This window comes from Muntiacus reevesi, chromosome 4 (genome assembly GCF_963930625.1).
Source record: "Muntiacus reevesi chromosome 4, mMunRee1.1, whole genome shotgun sequence".
In the NCBI taxonomy this organism is placed as follows: Eukaryota; Metazoa; Chordata; class Mammalia; order Artiodactyla; family Cervidae; genus Muntiacus; species Muntiacus reevesi.
Genome location: NC_089252.1, coordinates 96,092,716 through 96,112,618, shown reverse-complemented (window position 1 = coordinate 96,112,618; position 19,903 = coordinate 96,092,716).

Below are 19,903 nucleotides of genomic sequence, written 5' to 3'. Positions count from 1 at the left end.
TGTGTAATTGTTTATCACTAAAATACCCTCATTATTCTACTAGTAAGTAGCAAAACAAAATTGTTTTTGGCTTAAGGGAACAGGGAAGATTTTCTAGAAGGGGTGGTCCTTATTTTAGGCCTTGAAGGATGTGTCAGATAAGGAAAGGATGGCAAATGGAGATCATTCCCAGCAGAGAGAACATCACACATGAAATCAGAGTAAGGAGATTATAACTTATCAGACTTCCTTCCACCCAGTCCATCCATCCATTCATTCAGTTTGAACAAGTATATATGAAATGCCAACTATGGGTTGGAAACTGTCTTGAATACTGGATGAGCCACAATTAAATCTCTTCCTTTATAGAATTTACAATCTGGGCTGAGAGGCCAACACTAAGCAAGTATAAACAAGAGAAGAATTTCAAACAGACTTTCTTAAGGAAATGAAAAAGAGTAGGACACAACTTAGCGACGGAACAACAATAAGGAAATGAAAACTGTGATGTGATTAAAAATAATGTCTAAGGGTGAGGTCCTGAAAAATGCAAGGCCAGAGATCCTAAGGCAGTCAGTCATGTGGCCTTAGTCATTTGGCGGTAGTGTAATAGACAAAGGAAGACAAGGAACAGGATGAGGTTGGAGGGAGAGGCAGGGGCCAGAGAAAGCAAGGTCTTAGGGATGAGATCAGAAGTCTGGATTGCATTCCAAGGGCAAAGGAAAATGACAGGATAATTTTATATAGATCTAATTTGACTTTTTATTTTTCCTTTTTTTTTTTTTTTTTTTTTTTTTGGCTGTGCTGCATAGCATGTGGAACCTTCCTGACCAGGGATTGAACCTGCACCCCCTGTAGGGGATGTCCAGCATCTTAACTACTGGACCACCAGGGAAGTCCCCAGCTTGACTTTTAAACAAATTCACCGTAGCGGCTCTGCTCATCAGAAGCCCAGTTAAGATATCTATGCAGAAATTCAGGTTGGACGGGATGGTGCCTGCCCTGACTGGGGTGCCCACAGGAATAGAACCCAAGATGAGAATTTGAGTGCAAGTAGTTTATGTGGGAACAGATCTGGAGCACTGGGGGATGGGAGAAGTGAGACAGGAAAGGAAAGGCTGCAAATAAAAAAAGTGCAATCATTGCCGAGCAGGTTACCACTGTGGGCAACTTACAGTTTAATACCACTGGGGAGCTCTGGAAACCAGTGAGAAGCATGAACTCAAAATTTTCCCTCCAGGGACTTCCATGGTGGTCCAGTGGCTAAGACTTCACCTTCCAATGCTAGAGGTGTGGGTTTGATCCCTGGTGGGGGGAAGCCAAGATCCCACAGGGCTCATGACCAATAAACCAAAACATAAAATAGCAACAATATTGTAACAAATTCAATAAAAACTTTAAAAATGGTCCACATCAGGACAAAAAGAAAGAATTGTCTCTCCAAGGGCAAAAAGCTGGAATATTTGTACACCAGTTCTCTTTAGTCATTGGTTGAAAGCTTGTGGTGATAGGTAGTGTTTTTTGAACATTTCTAACCTGCTCTTTGCAGAAGAGAAGGGCAGGCCCCAAATAATCCCTCAAGCAAAGAAATGAAGATCCTGGCAGCTGGAAGTCAGGCCACAAAAATGTTAAGGCCTTAAAAGATACAGACAGCATCTGTATGTATCAATGGCTTAAGCTTGCAGATGTGTTAGAGACCACCTTTGTTGTCTGTTCAGCCTCCCAAGAAGTCTTACCTTCCACATAACCTGATCTACCCCCAACATGATTGGGCAAGAAGGGAATGATGGATTCTAGATAGTCCAAAGAGATTCTCTCTCACAAAAATGGGAACATGGAACAGAGAGAGAAATGATTTAGGCCTAAAAAGATGTGCTAGAAGCTTAAAAGAGTGGAGACCTATCCTTCTGTAGCAGCCATGAAGACCCACAACTTAGCTCACAAGTGGACAAAAGACAAGGTTTTGCCAAAAGTTATGCAAGAGATGCATATTAATGTTGAAAGTGAAAGTGAAGTCGCTCAGTCGTGTCTGACTCTTTGCGACCCCATGGACTGTAGCCCACCAGGCTCCTCCGTCCATGGGATTCTCCAGGCAAGAGTACTGGAGTTGGTTGCCATTTCCTTCTCCAGGGAATCTTCCCGACCCAGGGATCGAACCCAGGTCTCCAACATTGCAGGCAGGCACTTTAACCTCTGAGCCACCTGGGGAAAAGGAGTCTAAAGTGGTGACTAAAAGACAGGAAGGGAAAAGCCCTCGAAAATAGAGCAGAGGAAGTTCAGAGGAAGGTCTGAGGACCGGAGTGAGGACTTCAGTTCGAACAGCGCTCCTGCCTCAGCCCAGGCCCAGGGGGAAGGAAAAAAAACATACAAAAAGAGGAGCCAGAGGGCTCTTGCTCTCTCTCTCTCCCCCCCACGCGTGCCTAAGCTCTTTCTCTCTGTCCCTCCCTCTCTCCCTCTCCCCCCCCACCCCGCCCCGCACGATGGGGCGCTCTTTTCTTTGCGTCTTTGAATCCATGTGCCCTCACACCTCGAAAATGGATTTTCCTGCTATTATCTAAATAAAATAGAGCTGTAACACGGAGCTGTAACACTGATTTGTCTAAGAGCTATAACACGGTCCGTTTGAGACCTGAGAGCTATATATAACACGGTGTGCCCAAAACCCGAGAGCTGTGACCTGCCGGAGGGGCTTTAATGTCCGTCACTCCAAATTTTTGTTGTGACGAGACAAAGAACCGAGGAGCATACACTCGCCTGACATTAAGACCTACCATGTGCTTCTTTAGGTGTTCTGAAAATGCAGACATCTGATATCTACCCTCAAGGAATTCAGTCTTGCGAATGAGACATAATACAAATAATAGTAGAAAATAAGAGAGAGAATTTGAGAACACTCTCAACCTACCTTTGTCAACTGCAAAGTATGCATTCCTTCAATCTAGTTCAAAGGTTAAGTTACCCAAGTAATCTTCGGCTGCCTGGCAACCGTTTTCGCAGTTGGAATTTCCTCATCCAGTGTGATGTTGACTTCATTGTGCAGACTTGAATTTGCAGAGGAAACACGCAAAATAGCATTCTCCATATTGAAAGACCTTGATTTAAAAGAGAAGGCTGTCAGAGTGGTAATGGTTTGGTGTGTATTGTTTTCCACTTGTTCTGGTGGTAGAGGGGTTGCGGCTAGAGGTGGTATGATGAGAGTGGAAAGTATGGACTTTGGAGTTATCCCATTTATTGAATACTTGCCTAGAGTTTAGACTCAGTGCTAAGCACTTTCCTTGTGTTTCCTCATTTATTCCTCACAGGAATCCTAGGAAGTAGGTACCATTTTACAGATGTGGAAACAGATTTTAAGAAAGTAAGTAACTTTCAGAAGTAAATACAAAGATGTCTAAGAAAGGATTTGACCCCAAGGCTATCTGGCTCTAGAGACTTTGCTAAACCACTGAGCTCTTAGCTCCCTAGTGTAAGCACTAGCTTTTTAGAAATGCTGTCCCTTCATTATGGTTTTATAAACTTCTTGGTGATAATTATCACCAGAATTTTCCTTGAGAGCAATAAGAGAGAATTCAGCCCATCAGATATTAAGAATATATTGCATTAATACCTAATTCTATTGCAATTTCAATAGGTTTTGTGCTTTTAAAAAACTACTTTGCTTTCAGTTGTTAAGAAAGCCTTTTCTTTGAAAACTTAAGAGATTGCTTACATCTGACTATTTTTTTCTTTTTTCTTTTCCTTCTCAGGGGAGAAAGAAAGGAAAAGCTATTTCATTCTAATGGAAATTTCACTAATGAATTTCAGAGACTACATTTTATATTCAATTTTCAAGACCAGTTTAAAAGAAAACATTTTATTTCCTTACCTGCAGGTAAGAATGGGGTCCTTATTGTTGACATTGACGAGGAAAATCTTTAGATTCCCAGCAGTAAACAGTCCTCCAGGATCAACCACTTTAATAGCTAGTGAGAAACTGAAAAAGGGTAGCCACAGGAAAAACAGCTAAGATTTTATAGTAACTGACAGGCTTTCACAGAAATAGAGTTTGTTTCGCTTTAGCTGACCAGTGAAAACAATTGATTCATTTAGTTAAAATGTCAGTCAAACCAGTTATTTTAACAGTTGGCAATGGTTAAGAATCAAATTAGTCAAATCTGTTGAAAGGACAGGCAGGAATTTAGAGAAGTCTGTTAATTCCCATCAATAATAAAAAATTGAAGGGAATTCCTTAGTGTGGTAGAGCAAACAGAGTTATGGGTATGGGCTCTTACCTTTAAACACTGACTTTTCAATATGGAAAACTGACTGACGAATACAAAGAAGATTATTCCAAAGAACAAATATTATTCCAAATACAAAGAAGATTATTCCAAAGAACAAATTCCAAAGAACAAAGAAGATTATCCCAAAGAACAAATATTATTCCAAATAGAAAGAAGGTTATTCCAAAACTATTTATGTGATCAGTTAAACATGGAGACAGAAGATTTTGAGAGTGTAAAGATTCTGGCAATTTCTATCTTCCAAATAATGATAAATACAGATTTAGGACAATACTTCTCCTGCTGACTTCAGTTACATCCCATTTTTAAGCTTTTTTTTTTAATATTGGAGTATAGCCAATTAACAATTCTGTGATAGTCTCAGGTGGACGGCAGAGGGACTCAGCCGTACATATACTTGTATCCATTCTCCTCCAAACCCTCCTCCCATCCAGGCTGACACATAACATTGAGCAGAGTTCCCTGTGCAATACAGTAGGTCCTTGTTGGTTGTCCATTTTAAATATAGCAGTGTGCACTTGTTGATCCCAAACTCCTTAATTATCTCTCCTCCCACCTCACCCCCTGGCACCCAAGTCTGTGAATCTCTTTCTGTTTTGTAAGTTCATCTGTGTATATATATATATGGGACAATGACATCTCATTTTTGAATCCTCAATCTATTTTACTGAAGATGCTAACCCAGGATATATTGCATCTTCAACTTTCATAATCATGAAGAATGTCTTTATGAGATTCAGGAGCAAGCTGACTAGAATGGTTTAAAGGTCTATTTCGTTTCCCTGTAAAGCACTTTGACGCAGAACATAAGACTGAAAAGGGTGGTCATAAAAACCATTATAAAAATAGAAATAAGAGCTGTGAACCGACCCCCTACAGCAGATGTGGAGGAAATCAGGAGAAAATGTCAGTCCGTTAACTTTTCAGAGTTGCTGGATTACATTGGGAATGAATTCTGTGCCCCAGCCATCCAGGGAGAAGTCCCCACTGCCTTCTACGGCAGGTCACAAACACCATCACTGAAATCACCTTGATGCCTGGCTTTGAAGAAAGTGGATGATGAAGAGAAGGGCCCTAATAGCCACAGCTAGTACCTAAACCAATAACTGTGCAATTACAGTTTAGATGATGATTTCATATCTAAGGCAATGCCAAAAGCACATTCATTTGGGAGCACATTGAAGCCAGATGGGGTGAAATCCTCTGGGAAAGGAAACTATGAACCGAAGGGTAGACATTTTGAGTAAATGAAAAGCCACTAGCAGTGTTTACTTTCTAGCTTCACTCTCAAAATCCAAAAGTGCTGATGTAGAAATTATTCCGATGCTGTCGATTGTGAAGCCAGAGCCCTCTAGGGAAAGGAAGTACTGTTTATTGGACAGGAAGAGAAAGCAAAATATTGCAGAGACATTGAAATAACCAGATGACATACACCTCCAAGAACCAGTCTTGAAATCTCTGTGTACTCTGGGCCACATCCCTCCCACCCACCACATGTGAACATGCTCATGCCTGCCTGTGACGATGCTGATGAAATTGTACTCCACTTAACCAACTTCAAGCCAGTTCATTTGCCCTTAAATATTAAAAATGGATTTTCCTAATCTGTTATATTCAGTATGTTACCTGAGCACGTATGTCTCACAACACTCTAATGAAAGCTAAAGTTAAATGAAAAGGAGTTACATTTAGAAAAGAATACTGAATGTTTAATGAGAACTTGACAGACTGTTTTCTGTTGACTTGGTGATGCTGACGGTACACTTTTTTCAGGGAGGGCTGAGAGGACAGAGAGCTGTGGAGGGGGAAAACAGGAATATTGAGATGTCTGTTCATCTAATTTTATGTGTGTAGGTACCATCAGGGGCTTTCCTGGTGGCTCAGACTAAAGAATCTGCCTGCAATGCAGGAGACCCAGGTTCAATCCCTGAGTCAGAAAGACCCCCTGGAAAAGGGAATGGCCTCCCACTCCAGTATTCTCGCCTGGAGAATTCCATGGACAGAGGGACCTGGCAGGCTACAGTCCTTGAGGTCACAAAGAGTCAAACATGACTGAGCAACTAAGCACACACAACACACAGGTACAAGCAATACTTTAAGTTGTCTTTTTTCCTTGACTTTCGTTTATATTCTAGTTTTCTGTTAAATGCTTCAAATGCATTGTATTTTAATGATCATAACAACTCTGCCATAGGTTACTGATATTATTCCCCATTTCACAGATAGGAACACTGAAGATTAGAAAATTCAAGCGGTGTGTCTCCAGTTTAAGAGCTGAGCTTTTCATAATGCTTCTTTACTTACCACACTGAATCACTAAGACAGCTTGCTTGGGCTTGAGGGGTTTTGGTTGTTGTTGTTTTGTTTGCTTTGCCAAAGAGGGTAGGGTGAGATTCACGTTTCTGGAATAGGTAAGAAATTATTAGAAAAAACTCAGGCAAATCATCCATGGGAAGATTAATATCAGGAGTTAATTAAACCGAGCACTACTGGCTTAATAATTGTGTAGACCTGGAGATAATTTAATAGAGAAGATTAAACCCAGAAGGATTACAAAGCAGCCTAAAAATCATTTGGAGAAATTTGTGACCTTTTAATTTATTGATTTTCTGATGCATCACGGTGTTCTGATTAATTTAAATTCACACCATCCATTTCTACACATATAAATAAGATAGAATTGAGTTCTGCTTTTGCTGTAGAACAATGTTGTAGAAATTAGCATTCAGGAACTGCAGAAGAATCCATCACCTATCTACTTTTAGGGCAAACACAGGAATAATGATGCCCATTTCATGGTGGGAGGACGAAGGACGGCTGGTAGTTATATTACTCGATGGTGCTCAAAAGCACTGGTTATATATAAAAAATATATATGATTTTTTAAAAGACACCTACATTTATGTGCCTAACCACTCAAGAATTTGCAGTTCTCAATTCAGTTTCTGTATTAGAGTTGTCAACCACTGTTTGGGAACAACATATATTGGGAAGCTGCATTTTTATGAGGTTTAATTTTTCATAAAATGAGATAGTCTTTAAAAAAAATTGATGGCACTGATATGAACAACTCCTGCCGCTGTTCAGAGAAGGTTGGAGCCGATGGTTGCTAGGCAGCCAGGGCCATCACTGGGAAAACCACCTAAGTGAATGCTCCCCAGAACAGGAAGGCAGTCCAAGGGATGAGAAATTAACTCTCTGTGGGACCAGGCAACTTAGATTCATTTCTCCCCATTTTATCTGTAATAACACCATCAACTAGTAAAGAATAACAATGGTAGCCTCACTCCTAAGTTGAGAATTATTTCAACAGCTCACAGGGGGAAGTGTAGCAAGGGGAGTTTTATGTCTTTCTGGATGGACTTAGCTTCCAAATCCACTTTATTCTCTTCTCTGAAAGCCTTGTTCATGATTATTTGCTTTCAGAGATGCTTGGGAATCAGAAATGTCAGAACCCAGACTGCAGGCCAAACCCAGCAAGGAGAATTAGGGCTTCTATGCTTTAAGAGCAGTGACAGGGTTCTTCTGGATTTCTCCGTGTTCATGGAAAGAACAGTGATGGCTACCCTTTACTCTGACTCAGATTCTGTGCTTAGCCTTTTTCCCTGGACTGTCTCATTTAATCCTTAAAATGATGCTAAGAGATTGGTACTCTGCTCAACCCCATCTTACAGATGTGGAAGTTGAGGCATACAAATGTCAAGGAAATGATCCACAAACACATAACTAATCCATGGTTAACCTGAACCTCAAGCCCACATCTTTCTGACTTCAGAGCATCATGTTATACTGCCTGGCTCCCACTGAGACTTCGCTGGTGGTCCAGTGCTTAAGACTTTGCCTTCCAATGCAGAGATTGCACTTTCTATCCCTGGTCAGGGACCTAAGATCCCACATGCATTGTGGCCAAAAAACCAAAACATGAAATAGTATGTAAACAGTATGGTTAAAAATTCAATAAAGACTTTAAAAATGGTCCACAACAACATCTTTTTAAAAAAACATTATATTTAAACTTGTTTTTAAATATTTAGGGTGGGGATTTAGAGTGTTTACACAGATGGAGATACAGTGACACTAGAGTTGGACCATAAAGAAAGCTGAACCCCGAAGAACTGATGCTTTCAAATTGTGGTGCCAGAGAAGACTCTTGAAAGTCCCTTGGAGAGCAAAGAGATCCAACCAGTCAATCCTAAAGGAAATCAACCCTTAATATTCATTGGGAGGACTGATGCTGAAGCTGAAGCTGAAGCTCCAATGCTTTGGCCACCTGGTATGAAGAACCACCACCTCTTTGGAAAAGACCCTGAGGTTGGATAGATTCCAGGCAGGAGGAGAAGGGGGCGACAGAGGATGAGATGCTGGGATGGCATCATCGACTCAGTGGACCTGAGTTTGAGCCAGCTCTGCGAGACAGTGAAGGACAGGGAAGTCTGGCATGCTGCAGTCCATGGGGTCACAGAGAGCTGGACGCGACTTAGCAACTGAATGGCAGCAACTCAGTGTTACTGCTTAAAGGGAAATAAGGGAGGGAAAGGAGCAGAGGGCAAGGGAAGACTAAGATGAAGCCCAGAAAAACACTGGAAGATCTAACAGGAGGAGGATGAACAGGGATAGAAAATCGGGGTAGGCAGAAAGATAAGAGAAAAGTTCAAAGAGTTTATTATCTAAGAAGAATTTAACAGTATCTGTTACTGAATACTATCTGTCAAGCACTGTTCTAAGGCCTTTGCATGTATGACCTTATCTAATCTTCAGAATCACCCTGAGGTAGATCCTATTATTAACGTCATTACAAATCAACTGAGGCACAGAGAGGTTGAGATTTGCCAAAGGTCACAAAGCCAGATCATCAGTCCAGTCAGTTCAGTTCAGTCACTCAGTCATGTGCCATGTGGGGCCACCCAAGACGGTCGGGTCATGGTGGAGAGGTCTGACAGAATGTGGTCCACTGGAGAAGGGAATGACAAACCACTTCAGTATTCTTGCCTTGAGAACCTGATGAACAGTATGAAAAGGCAAAATGATAGGATACTGAAAGAGGAACTCCCCAGGTCAGTAGGTGCCCAATATGCTACTGGAGATCAGTGGAGAAATAACTCCAGAAAGAAAGAAGGGATGGAGCCAAGGCAAAAACAATACCCAGTTATGGATGTGACTGGTGATAGAAGCAAGGTCCGATGCTGTAAAGAGCAATATTGCATAGGAACCTGGAATGTTAGGTCCATTAATCAAGACAAATTGGAAGTGGTCAAACAGGAGATGGCAAGAGTGAATGTCGACATTCTAGGAATCAGCAAAGTAAAATGGACTGGAATGGGTGAATTTAACTCAGATGACCATTATACCTACTACTGTGGGCAGGAATCCCTTAGAAAAAATGGAGTAGCCATCATGGTCAACAGAAGAGTCCAAAATGCAGTACTTGGATGCAATCTCAAAAACAACAGAATGATCTCTGTTCGTTTCCAAGGCAAACCATTCAATATCATGGTAATCCAAGCCTATGCCCCAACCAGTAATGCTGAAGAAACTGAAGTTGAATGGTTCTATGAAGACCTACAAGACCTTTTAGAACTAACACCCAAAAAAGATGTCCTTTTCATTACAGGGGACTGGAATGCAAAAGTAGGAAGCCAGAACATAGTAAAGCCTAAACATCCATCTAGGCTATCTGACATTAGAATCTGAGCTCTGTGCTGAAAGATTAATTTGGTAGTTTGTCCTAAGATGATATTTTCTTGAAGGAAATGAGTACACAAGTATGATGTGTGATAAATTTTTTTATATAACAAGACATACTTGATGTTCTTAAAGCACAAATCCTGGCGAATCACAGATCACCTGTGAAACCTTTTTATAGGAGAGATACATTTTCAGGAAAATATTTTCAAACTATAAACACAGATCTAGACTAAACATTAATTATGTTAGTATGTGTGTTAGTCGCTTCAGTTGTGTCCAACTCTTTGCAACCCCATGGACTGTAGCCCACCAGGCTCCTCTGCCCATGGGATTCTCCAGGCAAGAATACTGGAGTGGGTTGCCATGTCCTCCAGGGGATCTTCCCAACCCAGGGATCAAACCCATGTCTCTTATGTCTCCTGCACTGGCAGGTTCTTTACCACTAGTCACCTGGGATAACCCTGCATTTTAATCCTATTAGAGCATTCTGCTACATTCACTCTATAAACAATGAGCATAGTTTGCTACCTATACAGTTATATGGGGCAGTTAGCACCCTCATTCTTTCTAAAATAAAGCTTTATTAACCATGTATAATACACTGTCTCAATGGCTAGCTAAAGATTAAAGACCTTTAATCAAGCACTGATCATAGTATCTTTGCCGGCTGAACCTAGACTGCCTCAGAATCCTTCTTAGCCATCAGAGAGGGTATGCAAGTTGAAACTGATTTGCCATCCCTGACCAAGTCAGACATTCCCTGTGGACTTAGCCAGGTATTTATTATATACCTGGTAGCAGTCACGGCATCTGAAAAGCTAACTTTACAACCAATCTGTGATGTTTCTCAACCTGTGGATTAGAGACCACCTACACATTAAGAACCTCCATCCATGAGTCAATTATTGAAGCAGAGATTCAGTGATTTTTCATTACACTGTCCTTTCTACTTTTATATACAGATGAAATTTCCATAATTGTTTATTAAATACACAGACGTACTTGTTTCAGAATACTTGGGGCAGGGAGGCCTGGAAATGTGAATTTAAAGTAGGCTGACCAGAGGGAATTTTCGGTACTTTGAAGCTGGTTTTTTTAGGCTGTACAGTAGATTCACTTGGGGAGCCTGAAACATGCCAGTGTCCAGACCACATCCCATTCTAATGAAATTATGATCACTAGAGGTGTCACCTTGGCATCTATATTATACAAAACTCTTCAGATAACTTCACCGTGCAACACATCTGAGATCTACTGATACAGCAAGCACACCCTATCTCTTCTCATACATCACTAGTCTATTCAGGTCCCACATTTTTCATGGACTGAAAGGTATAAAGTTTTCCAAGGGGATTTGGGAAGATCAGGGATATTATCTCGTTGTTGTTGTCTAGTTGCTAAGTCATGTCCAACTCATTGCAGCCCTATGAACTGCACCCCTGTCCTTCATTATCTCCCAGAGTTTCCTCAAACTCATGTCCATTGAGTCCATGATGCCATCCAACCATCTCATCCTCTGTCACCCCCTTCTCCTCCTGCCCTCAATCTTTTCCAGCATCAGGGTCTTTTCCAATGAGTTGGCTCTTTGCATCAGGTGGCCAAAGTATTGGAGCTTCAGCTTCAGCATCAGTCCTTCCAATGAATATTCAGGGTTGATTTCCTTTAGGATTATAATCTCATATTTGTCTCTAAATCTTCCCTTGTTACAGCAGCTGAAAACAGTTGTTGGGTTGACTCGTGCCAGAAAGCAGAGTTTGTTACCACACAAACTCACATGTTTCCACCAGATGGGCTACTCTGCATGATGCAAAGCCTGGTTTGTAGAGCTGCTCCTAGAGCCTAGAGGTCTTAGGTTTCAGCCTCTGTTGCAGGGATTCCCCAGAAACTGAAAATTTCTGAGCCAGAGATTTATTAACTAAGTACTCCCGAGAAACTAACGTGGAAGTGAGGGAAACAGAAGAGAGAAGGCGAGGAAGCCAAGCAAATTGCTCCCTCCAAAACCCACAGAGGCAGTCTCAGCCTGATCCCTGGGGAGCTGCCTAGGGGACCTCACACCTCTGAGCTTTACCCTCTCCAAGAAAGGGAGATGGGGCTTTCCTGCTCTCTCTCTCCCTCGTTATGTGGTTAAGGACTACCCCAGGGAGATGGAAATTTCCAGGCACTTCCGGCCCTTTGAAGTGCAAGAAAAGTCCAAGGATAGCCCTCCTCGTGTGGAAGGAAGCAGAAGCACATTGAAGCTGGTAGGAGCTGCGGAGCAGTAGTCAGAAGAGGTACAAGGTTTCCAAGGAGATATGGTAAGTGTATGGAGATTATCCCCTACAGTCTCTGAAATATCCTTTGTTACAAGTAGCTGAAAACAGTTGTTTGACTGACTCATGCTAGACAGTGGAGTTAGTTACCACATTAAGAAACCCATTGCCTTCTACGGAACAGCTTACTCTGTCCCATATCCTTTGATAACTCTGATATCAAGTAGGATTCATATCAACTCTGAATTGATTAGCAAGAGCTTCCCAGAACATTTTTAAGACTGTGGACTCTGGTTGGAAAAGTGCCATATTTGATTAGTGATGCCTGCCACAAGCAAATGAGAACGCAATTACAGTAGTTATTTTAAAAAAAATGTTTTTAATGGTTTTGCTTACTTTAAAAAATAATATGATTAATTTTTATTTCATTTGCTGTACCCAGTCTCATCTGTGGCGCAGGAGTTTTAGTTGTGGCATGTGAACCCTTAGTTGCCCCTTGTGGGGTCTAGTTCCCTGACCAGGGATCAAACCCAGGCCCCCTGTATTGGGAGTACAGAGTCTTAGCCACTGAACCAGCAGGGAAGTCCCTCCACAGTAGGTACTGTCAGAGAACTTTGACATCTGAAGTATCACTGGAATGCCTGGGTAGGTCTTTAAAAAATGCTGATTCCTAGATCCTGCCTCCAGAGATTCTAATTTAATCTGAGGAGGGAGCCTGGCATCTGTTTTTTATTAAAGCATCCCAAGTGACCGTATTATTGCCACAAAGGTAAAGAACCACAGTAATATTCAGATAAATCAACATGCTACTTCCCAGTTGTCCCAGGAAGTGTTTTAAGGCATACTTTAAAATAATCAAATAAATTCTCCAAAAATGAAATATTTTATTCATAATTCCTTTCTTACTCTCATAAACATGTGTTTTTCAAACATGAATAGCAGAACACTTTTGTTTGTTTTGTCTTGTCTTGAACATTCAATATAGCGTGAACTTTGAATAGGCTAATTCATAGTCAAAACTTCGCTTGCCGTTTATATATGCTCCATGTTAAGGTGCTTCAGTTGTGTTCCAATGTTTGTGCCTCCATGGGATGTAGCCCGCCAGAGGTCCATGGGATTTCCCAGGTAAGAATACTAGAGTGGGTTGCCATTTCCTTCTCCAGAGGATCTTCCCAACCCAGGGACTGAACCCGCAATTCCCACATCGGGAGCCAGGTTCTTTACCACTGAGCCACCAGGGAAGCCCATAGACTTAAGATATTGATTTATATTCATGCATATCTTTGCAAGGGAATGGTCTTTAGTTATAGAAAACATTGTTTGAATGTTTATATTTGCAATTTGTAAGGCAAAAAAAAAAAACTTACTCTGTGATGTGATTCATTGTTATTGCTTGTTACAAGATCATTTAGCAAAACCAAAACTACTGGCTAAAGTATGTTAAAAACTTGCATGCCAAAACAAAACAAAACAAAACAAAACTTGCATGCCATCTTCTGGAGGATGGTGCAAGTGGTATAATTACAAAATAAGTACTCCCAAAGAATATTTATTAAAAATATGATGGTGGTTTTCTCCAAATATCTGTCCTTCATGTGGAGAACTACAGATTTTTTTCTAGGTAATTAAAACTTTTTTTAAAATCACTTTTCCCCCAATTATATAAGTAAAATTATTCTTTAGCTTGAATAACCAGATAATTGCCTTGACTCTCAAATTTATTTAGTCTATGCCTAAACTAAATATTTCATCATATACAAGAGCTTGACAAGAATGTCATAATGTAGGATTTAATAGTTTTCCCCCTCTCTCTTGGTGTCACAAAGAGGTGAATTTTAAGTTAGGATTAAAGACCAGGTCATTAGGCCAACTCAGAAATAAATCTTTTGGATATATACCCTGAAATGAGATTACGAAATTATATGGTAGTTTGCTTTTAATTTTTTGAGGAACTCCTGTACTGTTTCACATAATGACCATGTCATTGTGCATTCCCATCAACAGTGTACAAGGTTTTCAGTTTCTCTACATCCTTGCCAGCACTTGTTGTCTTTGGTGTTTTGTTTTAATAATAACTACCCTGACTATTATTAGGTGACAATTGATTATAATTTTGATTTGCATTTCCCTGATAATTGGTGACATTGAGCATTTTATTAAACATCTTTTGGCTATTTGTATGTCTTCTTTGGAGAGATGTCTGTTCAAGTATTTAGCCCATTTTTAAATTGCATTATCAGGGGAGTTTTGCTATTGAGTTGTAGAAGTTCCATATATATTTTGGAGATTAACCACTTATCAGGTATGTAGTTTGCAAATATTTTCTCCCGTTCCATAGGCTGCCTTTTCACTTTGATTGTTTCCTTTGCTGTGCGGAAGATTTTTACTGATAGCTTGATGTAGTCCTCATTGTCTATTTTTGCTTTTGTTGCTTATGTTTTTGGTGTCACATCTATGAAATCATTGCTAAGATCAATGTCATGAAACTTTTCTACTATGTTCTCTTGTAGGAGTTTTACCATTTCAGTTCTTACATTCAAGTCTTTAATCAGTTTTGAGTTGATTTTTGTGTATGTTGTAAGAGTCCAGTTTCATTTTTTCCCAGTATCATTTGCTGAGGAAGCTTTTCTTTCCCTATTGTGTATTCTTGGTACTCCTGTTGAGTATCAGTTGACTATCTATGAATAGATTTACTTCTGGGCTGTCTATTCTATTTTATTGGTCTACACATCGATGTTTATGCAGTACCATATTATTTTAATTTTCTTTGTAAAGAATTTTGAAATGAGGAAGTGAGATACTTCTAGCTTCATTCTTCTTTCTCAAGATTGTTTTGGCAATTCCTGGTCTTTTGTGGTTCCATATGAAATTTTAGAATTGTTTTTTTCCATTTTTATAAAAAGCACCATGGAGATTTTGATAGTGATTCCACTGAATCTGTAAAATTGAAATCAAAATATCAATGAGATATCATCACTCTCAAACTGCAGAATTATTCACAATAGCTGAGATATAGAAATAAGCTAAATGTCCACTGACAAATAAAGAAAATGTGCTATATACATATAAAGGAAAATCATTTAATCTTTTAAAAGAAGAAAATCTGGCAGTATACAGCATAGATATAACCTAAAGGCATGATGCTAAGTGAAGTTAGCCAGTCACAGAAGGAAAAATACTGCATGATTCCTGTTGGGTATCTAATCAAACTCATAAAAGCAGAGAGAGTGGTGATGGTTACCAGGGATGGGCAGGAGGGAAAAATGAAGAATTGTTATTCCACGGTTTTAAAACTTCAGTCATACAAGATAAGTTCTAGAGAGGTGCTATACACCCTTGTGTTTATAGTTAATGATATTGTACACTTAAAAGTCCATTAAGAGAGTAGATCTCATATTAAGTGTTCTCGCACAATGAAATGAAAATTTTAAAGCAATAAAACGAATTTGTCAAGTTATCCTGCAAAATTTTGAGAGTCCTCATGAATCAAGAACAGCCACTGCCTGTTTATGTAAAAGAAAGACACACTACAACATTGTAAAGTAATTAGCCTCTAACTAATAAAAATAAATGAAAAAAAAGAAAGACAGAAATGCAGGTAATATGACTACTGATACATCCAAACTACCACAAACCAGTTATGCAAAAGTCAGTCATTCCCTCGCTGTCTTATTAATAATTGACTTTGAGCAGCCAGAAAAAGGTAGTTTTTCTACTGGGTGCAAAAGGATTTTCATTTTAATGAATTTGGGTAGAGATCTGTATAGGATAGCCACTATCCAGATAAAGTGATATTAATTTCTGGTTAACTTTTCATATATAAACAGCAGGAGGGCTTTTTGTTGTTGTTGTTTTATCTTGTTTGTTGGATTTCAGTATGGCAGCTTTTTTTTCTGTAAATAGCCGTAAATTAGAGATTCTTGGGTACTGGCTCCTGGCATGGTGTCCCCTCCCCAACCTTTTGACAAGAACCACGGCAGGTTTTAGAGTTCCTCCTGCTTCCAAAATGACAGCCACCCTTTTCCTCCCCTTAGGAGCTACCCTACCTATTTGAAGTATGCCCTCCTTCCACACACATGAAACTTAAAAAATTGAAAGTGTGGATGCCATTCAAAGGAAACATGGGCCTTTTCCCTAAAATAATTATACTTAAAAACAGGCCATTAAAAGCAGAATTGCCACCCCAAATTATAAAGAAAAATTTACATATTCTGGTTTCTCACTCAATAGGCTCATCTTTTCCTCCTCTTGAATGTTTGTTTTTACAGCTGAGTTATAAAATAGGAGTATATAATTAAAATCCTCAGGTCCATAATTATAAACTTGACTGCAGTATAATTGTTGAATCTTTTGATAATTTGATCACTAATTATGCCTCTTAGAATATCTGAATATCTATCATAAAAATTTGATCATCATCAGCTTTCAGTCAATATACTTGACTGAATGGAAAATATTGTTTATTTCCAGATAAAATCTGTGGCTTACAATGGTTCATTGCACGTGTTTTATCAAAGAGGGAAGAATAACAAAACCATAGAAACAGACTTCTATTTATCATTAAGTGGTATATATTTATCTTTCAAGTGTTACCATGAAACATCCAGAAATTATTCTTTATCGGAATTTAAAAAAAAAAATCTTCCCAGCAAGTTATCAGAATGCTGGTTTATGTTAGCTGATCCTTTCCTTATTCTATTACATAATGCCCAAAAGAAAATAAAAGTTTACTAATGAATTGACAATATATATTTAAGATCTGTATTCTAAGAGTTGTTATTAACTTTGGCATGCCTTTTACGTGTAGCTGTCCAATTTTCCCAGCACCATTTATTGAAGAGGCTGTCTTTGCCCCATTGTATATTCTTGCCTCCTTTGTCAAAAATAAGGTACCCGTAGATGCATGGGTCTATTTCTGGGCTTTCTATCTTGTTCCACTGGTCTATATTTCTGTTTTTGTGCCAGTACCATACTATCTTGATGACTGTAGCTTTGTAGGATAATCTGAAGTCAGGAAGGTTGATTCCTCCAACTCCATTCTTCTTTTTCAAGAGTGCTTTGGCTATTTGGGGTATTTTGTGTTTCCATATGAATTGTGAAAACTTTTGTTCTAGTTCTGTGAAAAATGCCACTGGTAATGTGATAGGGATCACACTGAATCTGTAGATTTTGTTTAGTAATACAGTCATTTTCACAATATTGATTCTTCTTACCCAGGAACATGAATCTCTCTCCATCTGTTTATGTCATCTTTGATTTATTTCATCAGTGTCTTATAATTTTCTGTGTACAGTTCTTTTGTCTCCTTAGGTAAGTTTATTCCTAGATATTTAATTCTTTTTATTGCAATGGTGAATGGGCACAACAAAATTTTAGCAAACAGAATTCAGCAACACATTAAAAAGCTCATAGCCCATGATCAAGTTGGGTTTATTCCAGGAATGCAAGGATTCTTCAATATAGGCAAATCAATCAATGTGATATACCATATTAACAAATTGAAAGATAAAAGCCATATAATAATCTCAATAGATGCAGGAAAAGCCTTTGACAAAATTCAACACCATTTATGATTAAAACTCTTCAAAAAGTGGGCACAGAAGGAACCTACCTGAACATAGTAAAGGCCATATATGATAAGCCTACAGCAAACATTATTCTCAATGGTGAGAAACTGAAAGCATTCCCCCTAAGATCAGGAACAAGACAAGGGTGTCCACTTTCACCACTATTATTCAACATAGTTCTAGAATTCTTAGCTACAGCAATCAGGGAAGAAAAAGAAATAAAAGGAATCCAGTTCAGAAAAGAAGAAGTAAAGCTCTCACTGTTTGCAGATGACATAATACTGTACATATAAAACCCTAAAGATAATATCAGAAAATTACTAGAGCTAATCAGTAAATTTAACAAAATTGTATGATACAAACTCAATACACAGAAATCACTTGCATTTCTATATACTAACAATGAAAAATCAGAAAGAGAAATTAAGGAATCAATCCCATTCACCATTGGCATACCTTAAATGATATATTTTACATTCACACAGTTTTAAACCTTATGTCATGGAAATAATCCCATTTTATCTTTCATCCTTCTCACCCTTAACCCTTCACTCATCTCTCCCACAGTCCTGTGGTTGCTTGTCCTCAAAGCCAGGACATATTTTTACAAGGTACTAATCAACTGTTTTGATAGACAAGGCATAACATGCTACTTTGAAAACTATGAGGAAGTAAGTTCTTGAAGAAGGGAAAAGACAGAATACATGTTGAACAAGATAACTCTTCCTCCCCTACACACTTATTCATGACAGTCAGAGGCATCTACACTGTCCTAGAAAGTAGGATTCTTAAGGCAGAATTAAATTGATATACTCTACACAGATGTCTAAAACTGCCTTTCAGTGTATTAACAATAGAGAAAGCCACATGCAACCCCCTTACCACCACTAGTCCCATCACTATGGAACAAGGAAGGTTAAGGTAGGTGGTGGAGAAGTGATAATTTGTGTGGGATAACATGGAGAGTTGGGGTAGACCTGAAACCCAGGAAAGCATTGGAAAGACTTCTGAGGTGAAGAGTCACCCAGGGATCTCATTACTGTGGGGTGGGGAAGAAGGGGGATCTTCTATCTGCAGTCATTTTTTTTTTAATCATCCCTAGACAGACCCTAAATATGGCTGAGTTGCCCCTTATGGACATTCCATAGATGCCTACTCCCCATTTTCTGTTTGAAATTAATATTGCTGCTCCAGCTTTCCTGGTGGCTCAGGTGGTAAAGAATCTACCTGTATCGCAGGAGACCTGAGTTCAAACCCTGAATCAGGAAGATTCCCTGGAGGAGGGAATGGCAACCCACTCCATTCTTCTTGCCTGGATAACTGCATGGAGAGAGGAGCCTGTGGGCTACAGTCCATGTGTTCACGAAGAGTCAGACACAGCTGGGCAACTAACACTTTCACTTTTTTTCACTCGAGCTTTACAGGGATTGATGTCAACATGGTATATTTTTTCTATTCCTTTTACTTTTAGCCTCTTTTTGAGTTTTTCTATTTAAAGTATGTTTCTTGCAGACATCATATATTAGTAGCTGGGCCTTTTTTTAATCTACTCTGACAATCTGTGTTTTTGGATTGATGCATTCAGACCGTTTGTTTTAGTTAAATTATTATCTCCCACATTTGTAACTATTTTCTGTTCATTGCAACTGTCCTTTCCCCCCCCTCTTTAATTGAGTTGAATATTTTATATAATTCCATTTTGTGTCCTCTAGTAGCATATCAGTTTTATTTCTTCTCGATTTTTTTGTTGTTGCCTCAGAATTTTCAGTGTACATTTTTGACTAATCTAAACGTATCTTCAAATAACACTATGTTGCTTTTTAGAGAGTATAGCAGTAACAGTATAGGTAGTGTATAATAGAATAGTCCCAATTCTTCTCTTTTCCTACTTGTGATATTACTGATATTCATTTCACTTAACAATATACTGTAATCATCTACTACATTGTTACTATTAAATAAAATTATTTTTATGTCAATTAAAAATAAAAATTACTTTACATTTAAGTGTTTCTTCTCTTGTGCTCCTCCTTTCTGGACGTAGTTCTGAGTTTTTACCTACTGTATTTACCCTCTTGCTGATGAACTTTAACATCTCTTGCAGGTCGGGTATGCTGGTGATTCATTTCCTCAATTTGTGTTA